This window comes from Hemitrygon akajei, chromosome 20 (assembly GCF_048418815.1).
Source record: "Hemitrygon akajei chromosome 20, sHemAka1.3, whole genome shotgun sequence".
In the NCBI taxonomy this organism is placed as follows: domain Eukaryota; kingdom Metazoa; phylum Chordata; class Chondrichthyes; order Myliobatiformes; family Dasyatidae; genus Hemitrygon; species Hemitrygon akajei.
This window is the reverse complement of record NC_133143.1, coordinates 58,982,928-58,994,183: the sequence shown is the minus strand read 5'-3', so window position 1 is coordinate 58,994,183 and position 11,256 is coordinate 58,982,928. Positions and strand designations below refer to the sequence as shown.

The window sequence follows — 11,256 nt, the reverse complement described above, 5'->3', positions numbered from 1 at the left end:
AATCTAAGTGACTTTGACTGTGGAATGAATGTTGGTGCCAGGTGGGGTGATTTGAGTATCTCAGAAACTGCTGATCTCCTCGGATTTTTGCGCACAACAGTCTCTAGAGTTTACAGAAAATGGTGCAATTTTAAAAAAAAATCCAGTGAGAAGCAGTTCTATTCGCGAAATCGTCTTGTTAATGACACAGGTTAGAGGAGAACGGCTGGACAAGTTCGAATTGATAGGAAGGCAACAGTAACTCAAATAGCTATGGGTTACAACAGTGGTGTGCAGAAGAACATTCCTGAACGTACAACGTGTTGAGCCTCGAAGTGGATGGGCTACAGCAGCACCAGACCACGAGCCTAAACTCAGTGGCCATTTTATTAGGCACAGGAGGTACCTACTAAAGTGACCACTCAGTGTATGTCTTCCAGTGAGCGTGTTCTGGCTGCACCTCTGGCCCACACACTAGACCGTGGCCCCAGTTCTGGGCCTGTGCTAGGGCTCTGGACTTCCACCCAACATTCTGGACTTGATTTATGAGCAATCGGATGCCAGATTGTTAGCTCTCCTATACTCAAAAAGGACATCACCGTGAAAAGACACGGGGGAGCCACACACTGAGAGACGCAATTTAACCATTCTTCAAGCAAGAGGAAATCTGCAAATCCAAGCAACACCCGCACAGTGCTGGTGGAACTCAGCAGGTCAGGCAGCACTCACGGAAAGGAGTAAACAGTCGAAGTTTTGAGCCAAGTCCCTTCAGCTATTTTTCCATAGATGCTGCCTGACCTGCTGAGTTCCTGCAGCATTTGGTGTGTGTTACAGAGAGAAGAGGGATTTACCTTGCTTCTGCACTTAAATTCCACTCTCAGCACTTGCCAGTTTCAACAGGTCAGCACTTAAGTACTGCACCAGAGTGTCAGTATTAACATTCAAATTTGTAAATGGTACACCGAATCTAGACTGTTCTTTCGAAGGGTGCATACATTTTTAAAAACTTATGTAACTATTCAAAAGAGAAACAGCAGTTTCTCTGCAGTGTCCATGCCGGTATTTATCACTTAATTTAACCAATGCCACTAGAAGTGGTTTAAGATGTGTCAATCATCCTGTTGAAAGCAACATCTCACCTTGAAGAAATTGACTGGCAATTTTTCTGATTGTCAATTGCCTCGTGGCCTGGAGGTTGTACCATCATCACAAGGATTCATGAGATTGGAGTTCCACAGCTCTTTAGTCAAGGGAAGTCTTGTGCACAGGGCCTCGGGATTCTAGGCACATTATCATCATCTTTTGCTCTTCTGACTTCCTGCTTTCTAATCATCTAGTGTCCCGTCTCTTATAGAGTCAGAGATGTAGCAGGTGCTGCTCTAACAACATGGAACAAGCAATCCTAGTGACTCTCAATCATCACTTTCTCAAAGTCAATGATGACATTTGTGGTGAACTAGATATACCTGTCTGACTGCTCCTGTGGCTCCTCCCAAGACCCTGCTGACTGCCCCTGTGGCTCCTCCCACAGACCCCTGTATAAAGGCGACTGTGGCCTGCTGCTCTCCCTCATTTTCCCCAGGATGTAGTGTTGTTCTTCAGTCAATAAAAGCCGATATCTCACTTCCTAAGTCTCGGCGTGAGTTATTGATGGTGCATCAACATTACCTTGTAGGATGAAGGCTATGAGCTAAGAATGACTGTTCAAAGTTTGAAGAGACAGTGAGTTGCTCCTTTAGATTGCGCTGGCAGTCTAGGTTAGCTTGCACAAACCAACAATCTGCACAGTGCCCTGGTAATCAATGTCAATATGAACTATCTCCATATGACTAAAGACACTTAAAATAAAACTAATTGAACTGGCCTCTAGAACAGAAGGTTGGGGACCCGTTTTAGAACATTGAACAGTTTCTTTCCTTTGTTACACCTGAACGTTAAACATGAGTTTTCCATCTTCCTTTCTCAAGGTGAATACTTACCTCTCCTTTGACAATTTCTGAAAATATTTTTAGTAATTATCTAATAATTGAAATTTAAAATGGAAATTAAGACATTAAAACTGTCAGTCTTGTACTCTGCTTCCCCCCTCCCCCCCCCCCCCCCCCCCCCAGTCTACAGGTGCAGATTTTAGTTGCTGAATTTAAATCTAGAGGCTCTTTACGTCCCTCTGTACTCTCAGCAATTCATTGGCAGGGCAAATCCGCTCACACAAACAAGAAGGGCGATGATTTGAGGATTTCTGCTAATTCCACTGCAGCCTTGGGGCCTATTAATTAATATTCCATTGGACATAAACTGTTCTCTCACAATAGAATCAGGAAGGAAGAATATTTGCTCTTGTCATCGTTGCATTCAAAAACAGAACCATGCTGGCTGGGTGGCCTCACCTAAGCCCATTTGCTTGACATATTGTTCGGCAGTGAAGAAGATATTGGGGACTGGCCAGATTAGGGAAATGAGATGCGGAAGCAGTGTCTGAAAGACTGGGAGGTGGTGAACATTTTGCAAGAAAACAAACCATACAAATAGAAAAGATTGTTGGAAAACACTGACAAAAACGAAAACACTGCTTTGTGAATGTGATCTCTCAATTTTGTTCGGATTGTTAGTTTAAACTTTAATTCAAGACAACCAAATGACACAGCATTACTCTGGGGTCAAGGTGCAAAACACAACACCGACAGTCACACAGCACACACAAGATAGCACACACATAAAGATATCAGTAAGATACAGCCCTGGAAAAACAAAATAGTCCCCATCTGAGCCATGAATGCCACAAAAATCTGCAGTAGACCACAATACACTTGTCTTTGCCCGAGCGAATACTGGGGGATGGTGGGGGGGAGCGGCATGCGACACCACCCTCAGCGGAGTGCACTGGCTTTAATGCCTCTCTCCTGGTGGCTATAAGCAGGCAGTGCTGCGGCCTGAGGCCTCGTCCTCACACATACAAGATAGCAAGTACAACGTATCAGTAAAATACAACCACACAAAAAATATATAATGGATGCAAATTTGAAATTATTGAAGTATAAAGAATCTGTTTACTCATTCTTTATACTTGATATATTCCAGTTTCTGCTCTTGATTATTAACCTTTAATGGACAAATAGGATCTCGGCCCGAAACGTCGACAGCGCTTCTCCCTATAGATGCTGCCTGGCCTGCTGTGTTCCACCAGCATTTTGTGTGTGTTGTTGTTTGAATTTCCAGCATCTGCAGATTTCCTCGTGTTGGCAGAATTTGGAGTTTATTTTTTAAATTGGTAAACTTCTGCACAGCAGTGAATTAAAAAATGGTTCAGTTCAGTTCAGTTCCGGTAGGATGTATTGTAGGAGTGGTAAAGATGGTGAAGTGGAATCAAAATCATCAGGATGTCAAGTATCCCATCATGCAGTTCAAGCCCAAGATGGCAGCTGTGGCATTTTATCCTGTGTTTGTTTTCTTTCTTCAATAATACTGACTGATGATCCTCTCTAGATTACATATTCACTGGATGTGCTCTTGTGTATTTAACAAACAGTAATACGCCATCGATGTCTGGACATCTTTATGGAATTCCTACATTTACTTACAATTCAGCTCATCTGCACTTAAAAGCTACATGCCGTATGTTTTCTAAGAAACAGAGCGGTAGCTCAAGTCAAGTCATTTTTTAATTGTCATTTCGACCATAACTGCTGGTACAGTTGATGCACCATCAATAACTCACTCTGAGACGTAAGAAGAGAGTTATCGGCTTTTATTGACTGGAAGAATGAACAACCCAACATCCTGGAGAATGAGGGCCGGCCTCAGGCCTCATTCGCCTTTATACAGGGGTTTGTGGGAGGAGCCACAGGAGCAGTCAGCAGGGGTCTGTTGGGAGCAAACCACTCTGGTATATGTAGTTCACCACAACAGTACACAGTAAAAATGAGATAACGTTTCTCAGGACCATGGTACTACATGAAACAATACAAAAACTACACTGAACTACATAAAAACAACACAGAAAAAAACTACAAAGCTGGCGATGAGGCAGGCAGGCTGGTGCATTAGTCAGACTCAGGAAAAAAAGGACTGTGCTCATTGCTCCCTGAAATCCTTCTTTCTAATGTTCTAACATTGATAATTCTCATGGTTTTCAAATTCGTTCACATTTTATGCTCTTCCGTAAAATTATATCGTGCAGGAATTGCCCAGCTCTTCTTAACTGGATGACGAAGGCTTGCTAACGGGGAACCTCAAGTAGCTGGAAGTGCTTGTCTGCACCCAACCATTTAAGTTTGTAACCTGGACTAGCAATTTCTTCCACTGGGATCCAGGGTATAGTCTTACGCCTGGAGCAGTAAGATGGAGGACAACTTGGGGCTTGGTGTGGTATAGGAGGCCAGCTGTAGAGAAATGAACAATACTGGGGACCTGACTCACTGGCAGCCAAACCTCAGGCATCCCACCTCTCCCGGAAGCTCTGGGAGTCTCCTGCATATTGATAGCAGCTCCCTGACACCTGCAAATTATATACAATATCCCAGAAATCGATTTTTTTTTGAGAGGGAGAGGAAGAGCAAGAGTGAGTATCCTGATTGGTCTCTCTTCGTGCTAAGTAGACCTATCAGTTTTCTCTGTGGGCGGGCTTTACAGTCGACCTCTCTCTCTCTTTCATTGTCCATCAGTTCAGTTTAGTGTCCTGCAGCGCCATGGCAGAGTGTTCCCAAAAAAAAAAGAAAATATAAAACATACTACACCCCAGACTACACTAAAGTGTACCCCTGCCTAATAGGGGTAAAAAATAATGACAGTGTTGCTCGCTGCATTGTTTGCAACAGTGACTTTTCTATTGCCCATGGTGGGTTAAAATGTAAAAGACATGTTGAGGCGAGTTTAACAGGTGTCATTCGTTCATTAGCAGAGCTAACGTTATTTAAACTAGCTGGCTGGCTGCTAAGGAGCTACTCTATTGATGTCCTAGGTGATGAGGCCGAAATCCCCGTAGACTTGCTTAAACTTGTAATAGAATTAAAAAAAAACGACTCCATGATAATATAAATACATATTTTAGTGTCACATTTTCTGCATATACCCAACTTGGTTTACAGATTAGACGAAATCACTAAACAAAGTATTACATACATCCTTGGAGGTCGACGGGGGGGGGGGGGGGGTAATATGGAGTTGCGTGGGGCGGGGGTGGTGGTGTTACCTCCCTGAAATGAGTTTTTGCAGGGTGGGATGTCTGAAACCAGTTGTCCTTTGACACTCTCAATCACACAGAATCTATCAAGAATCAATAAATTTATATCTTTTAAACCTTGTTAATCTCTTTTTAAAGTTACAAGCGAAAATAACCTAGAATCATAAAGCCATGTAAAATAACTTAATTAAACAAAAGGATTTACTTACTTTTCTTCCAGCAGCCGATTACCTTCTCTCTGCTGTGCGCTGTTCCCCAAACTATGCGCACGCGCGCGCACACTTTTTTTTAACCAGCGCACAAATGCATTGAATGTGCGCACAGAAGGTTAGTTACCTAAAATAATGTAGTAATTATTAATTATACTTACTGAAAATAATCTTTTAGCTAAACGTTTCTGTTAACTAGTTAGTCGGTTTTTCCAAATAAAAAAAAAGCACGTCACTAATTAGCATCACCTCACCTTACCTGTTCTGGTTTGTACGGCTGAATCACGGGGGGGACGGTGTTCACATCGTGAAGTTTACAAAGATCTGTTTCAAATCCTGCAGATGGCTTACTGAGATTTTATTGAAAAATATTGATTCACTATGTCGAATTCCGAAGAAGCGAAGGGCGTGAAGCGCAAATGAACTGCAGATTTGTTTAAAGTTGAATGGCTTAACAAAGTAGTAGAAACTGCTACACCGAAAGGTCATGAACGTTCAGCTACGAGAGATACTTGTGTACGATTCGGAAACTGGAGTTACCCGTTTGTATTGCCGTGATGCGACAGTTACTGGGGAATTTGCTAGTGGAAAGAAGTGGGGTGATATTTGGGAACTTTTGAAGCAGCATTTGGCAAGTAAATCGCATCTGGACGGTGTACGAAAGCTCAAGCAACAGAACCCGTCATTACGGGAGTGCTACGCATGTTACGGTTGAGTGCAGATGAGCAAGAGCGAAAACGATCAAACCCAGAGGAAATCTAAAATGTCTAAAATATCATGATTTTCTAGCTGAAAATACTGTAATAGACAGTTTAATGATTTCAAATTTTCCATGCAAGAAAAAATTAAATCCAAACTGATTTCAAACTTTGCTCAAATGGTGGCATTTGGACTTCAAAATGAATAATTTTGCGACCTTGCACAGTTGATGGACATTGGGGGAACCTTTCTTGCGTCTAGTGCAGACTGTGAGTGAGGTTTTAGCCTAATGAATGAACTCAAAAACAAGCTGAGAAACCGTTTAGGAGAATGTCATTTGGATATGTTAATGAGAATCAAAAGCTATGAATTGGATGGAAGTTCTATGAGTCTAGATAGAGTTTATAAAGAATTGGTAAACGCCAAAGGCAGGAGAGAGAAAAAAATAACTGAGTGACTTAAATATGTATGTTATTTTGTTGTTATTCTGTGCAGTTTTATGTGAAATATGTTGTAAACCTACATAAACTGTGCCATGTCTGCATTCAGTGCGCATATACTTTTGTCGCAGGAAAAAAAATTGCACTACATAAGATTTTTGCGGACGCTGACTAAAAATTAAAGGGAACATTGCTGTGTAGTCATGCCTCACTCCACTTACACTAGGTGAATTAAGCATAGCTCAAAAGAGATATACATAACTTTATCCTGTATCTCATAAAGTGGCCACTGAGTGTATGTTCATGGTTAAGGCCGTTGTAGCTGATCCACTTCAACGTTTGACGTGCCTCCAGAGAAGCTCTTCTCCACACCACTGTTGAAACTTGTGATTATTTGAGGCTACTGTCACCTTCCTGTCAGATTGAACCAGCCTGCCCATTCTCCTCTGATCTCTTTCATTAACAAGGCATATTTGCCCACAGATCTGCCACACATTGGATGTCCTTTTGCTTAGCACACCATTCTCTGTAAACTCTAGAGACTGTTGTGTGTGAAAATCCCAGGAGATCAGCAGTTTTTTAGATACTCCAAACATCCCGTCTGGCACCAACAATCATTCCATGGTCAAAATCACTTAGATCAAATTTCTTCCCCATTCTGGTGTTTGGTCTGAACAACAACTGAACCATGACAACTCATGACCATGATGCATAAGACAGGACCAGAATTAGGCCATCTGGCCCATCAAGTCCACTCCGCCGTTCAATCATGGCTGATCCTTTTTAAAATCTCCTCCTCGACCCCGGTTTCCAGCCTTCTCCCCATAACCTTTGATGCTATGTTCAGTCAAGAACCTATCAATCTCTGCCTTAAATACACCCAAGCACCTGGCCTCCACAGCTGCAAATTCCACAAATTCACCACCCTTTGGCTAAAATTTCTCCGCGTCTCTGTTTTGAAAGGGCGCCCCTCTATCCGGAGGCTGTGCCCTCTTGTCCTAGACTCTCCCACCATGGGAAACCTCCTTTCCACATCTACTCTGTCTAGGCCTTTCAACATTCAAAAGGTTTCAATGAGATCCCCCCCTCATCCTTCTGAATTCCAGCGAGTACAGACCCAGAGCCATCAAACGTTCCTCATGTGATAACCCTTTCATTCCTGGAATCATCCTTACGAACTTCTTCTGGACCCTCTCCAATGCCAGCACATTCTTTCTAAGATGAGGGGCCCAAAACTGCTTACAATACTCAAGGTGAGTCCTCACCAGAGCCTTATAAAGCCTCAGCATCACATCCTTCCTCTTTATTCTCGACCTCTCAAAATCAATGCTAACATGGCATTTGCCTTCCTCACCACCGACTCAAACTGCAAGCCTTAATGCATTGAGTTGCTGCCACCACATGATGGGCTGATTAGATACTTGCACTGATGAGTAGGAGTACAGGTGACCCTAATAAACTGGCCACCGAGTGGATAAGCAGATTTCCCAGCCCAGAGTCCTAACTTGCAGCCAAACAGTCCTGCGCCCAATATCCTGGAAGGTGAACGTTGTGCTTGGGAGTTACCTAGCCATGGGCATATCCATCTGCAGAACTGTACTGGAGCAAATTCTCTGTACAGTGGTTTATTCAAAGAGTCCAGATGGATGATGGCTGCTTCTGGGAAACATAGTAAAGTTACAGATAATTGAGAAGTAATCTTGATTAACGACACCAGCCTGCAGAAGAAAGCCATCTGTGTGGGTTTCTAAGGCAAGAGCTATGGTACTGTGCCTGATGCCTTCGTCCTTGTACTTGACAGAATATCATTCCTCAGGGGATCTTAAGCACAACCTCCATGAGCTCCCAAAGCAGCATATTATCATTTCTAAGCTGGAGACTTCATATTCACTCTGTAAATACATAAATTTCCAATGGCAGATGTAAGATCAGCAGGCATTAGATCACAGTTAATTAGATATGAGTTCTGTTACTTACACCAGGAACTGCAAGGTAACTGAAGCTAAAGGATTGTTTATGATATCAGTTCAAAGAGCATACTGACTTTGGCTGTGAGTCTCCTGCAGCCACAGTTCACAGTTCAATGCTTTTACTGGAAGAATTCACAATGCTTACAATGAAGGATCAGTTATTTTATTGAGAGAGTCCTCCATGATGAGGAAGCCCATAAGGTGAGGATTAGGCAAACACAGAGGTCTCCCAGTCCTCATCATTCACCTATGGTCCTCCACATCCAACATATAAAACTCTGGTTGGACCATGCTTCGAGTATCGTGTTCAGTTCTGGTTGCCTCATTATAGAAAGGATGTGGAGGTTTTAGAGAGAATGCCGAGGAGAATGGATCAGCTGCACACTATGCCTGAGGAGCAGGTCAGAAGTTGGACATCCTACAGAAATTGACAGTCCAGACCTTCTCCACTGCTCAATACAAGAGGACGGGTTTAAGGGTCGGCACAACATTGTGGGCCCAAGGGCCTGTACTGTGCTGTACTATTCTATGTTCTATGACACATAAAGCACCAGTCAGGAATGTGATGGGATATCTCGATTTGCCTAGATAAGTGTAGCAAGATAAACACTCAACCCTTTCCAGGACAAAGCAGCCTGCCATTCACAATCATTCCTTCCACCCCCAGCACACAGTGGCTCTATTATATACCATCTACAAAATGCAGTTATCCAGCCAGGCTACACCGACAAACCCACAACCCCCACTACCAAGAAGGATAAAGACATTAGGAACACGTCACCTGCAGGCTCCGCTGGAAGTTGCACACCATCTTGACTTAGAAATTTTACTGGGTACCTCCTGGACCTAACGAAGTGACCATTCAGTGTACGTTTGTGATCTACTGCCGCTGTAGGCCATCCTCTTCCAGGGACTATGTTTTGTCTTCAGAGGCATCATTCTGCACACCAGTTTTTTTGAGTTACTGTCACCTTTCTGTCAGCTTGAACCAGTTTAGCTATTTTCCTCTGACCTCGCTCATTAACAAGGCATTTTTTTTTCACCCACAGAACTGCCACTTGCTGGATGATTTTTGCTTTTCGTACCATTCTCTGTAAAACTCTCGAGAATGTTTTGCGTGAAAATCCCAGGAGGTCAGCGGTTTCTGGGATACTCAAACCACCCCATCTGGCACCAACAATCATCCCACGGTCAAAGTCACTTCAAACACATTTCTTCCCCATTCTGATACTCGGTCTGAACAACAACCGAACCTCCTGACCACATCTGCATGCTTTTATGGAGTTCTGCCAAGTAATTGGCTGCCGAGGTATTTGCATTTATCAGGTGTACCTAATAAAGTGGCCACTGAGTGTACAATGCTGTTATTTGCCCCCATCCTTTTTTTGTTGGAAAACATCCTGACTAGTAGAATTTGGGAGCAGATTCACCAGAAGGGTTGCAATAATTCCCAAAGATGGTTGTCCAGCAAGTTCTCAAGGAAAATTAGGAATGGACAATAAATGTCTGTCTCACTGGGATGACCAGATCCATGATTATTCCAAGCTGGATGAATTTAGATGTTAATAGTTCTACATTTCCAGAACATAGGGAAATGATGTGCAGTGAAGGATAGATCCCTACAAATGAACTGAGAAAACAGTAAATATATTTAGTAGTTCTTAAACATTCAGAGATATTTGTTTATTTAGAGATACAACATGGAACAGGCCTTTCTGGCCAATGACCCTCAGCAGCCCTACTCTTTACTCTAGCCTGGTCTCTGGACAATTTACAATGTCCAGTTAACCTTCTAACCAGTACATCTTTGTACTGTGGTAGGAAACTGGAGCACCCAGAGGAAACCCACATGATGCACAGGCAAAACGTAGCAATTTCTTACAGACAGCAGCGGAATTGAACTCTAAACTCTGGTATGTCCTGAACTGTAAAAGCCTTGTGCTAACGACTACACTATCAAGGCACAATGGTAAACCAAAGAATAATTAAAAATGTAAACCAAAAAGTTAGTTAAAACACATAAGTGTATGTAAAAATTAAGAACTAAAATTTAAAACAAATATTTTATATTTTTAAATATAAAACATAGCTGTAATAACATCGCACTGACCGCTACGATATCATGTTGTGTATTGTTATTTTCTTGGGACTTCAGTCTCTAACACAGTATTGTCAAATATGACAACAAAAATGGCATTTTATTTTTTAGGTTTCCTACCCAATTTGTTTTCCATTTCCACACAATTTTGAGCAATAAAAAGAGCTACGTATGGCCAGATTTGGGAACAGCTTCTTTCCAACTGAGATAAGACTGCTGAACGGATCCTGACCCGGATCTGGGCCGTACCTTCCAAATATCCGGACCTGACTTGCACTACCGTACTTTCCCTTTTCTATTTTCTAATTATGATTTATAATTTAAATTTTTATTATATTTACTTTGATTTGTACTTCAGGGAGTGCGAAGCGCAGAATCAAATATCGCTGTGATGATTGTACGCTCAAGAATCAATTGTTCGGTGACAATAAAGTAAAGTAAAGTAGAAAAAATAATAATTTTAAGTGTAACTTAGTCTGTCCCTAATCCATAGGTCTATAATCCTCTTTGTGGTCCTGCATCTTGCTAATGGTCTGAAATGCCTCGGGATATAAGCAATGATTTTCCTGGTATAACGCTGGGAAGTCCCTACAAGTCTGGGCTCCAGTGCAGGAATCCGTGGGGATAGTTACCCGCTGATGATTGATTACTTTGACCCTCTCACTTGCATCACTCGTTTTGA

At 42.4% G+C, this 11,256-nt stretch overlaps 1 long non-coding RNA gene across 2 annotated transcripts in view; it reads right to left on the bottom strand.

The window, feature by feature from the left end:
- The window catches only part of LOC140713824 (uncharacterized), a 57,974-nt gene extending 52,561 nt beyond the window's left edge, over positions 1–5,413 (bottom strand). For both annotated transcript variants that reach the window (XR_012095740.1, XR_012095739.1), the window contains exon 1: positions 5,368–5,413. This is a non-coding gene — a long non-coding RNA (uncharacterized lncRNA). The remainder of the gene's footprint in view (positions 1–5,367) is intronic.
- Between the last annotated feature and the right edge of the window lie 5,843 nt (positions 5,414–11,256).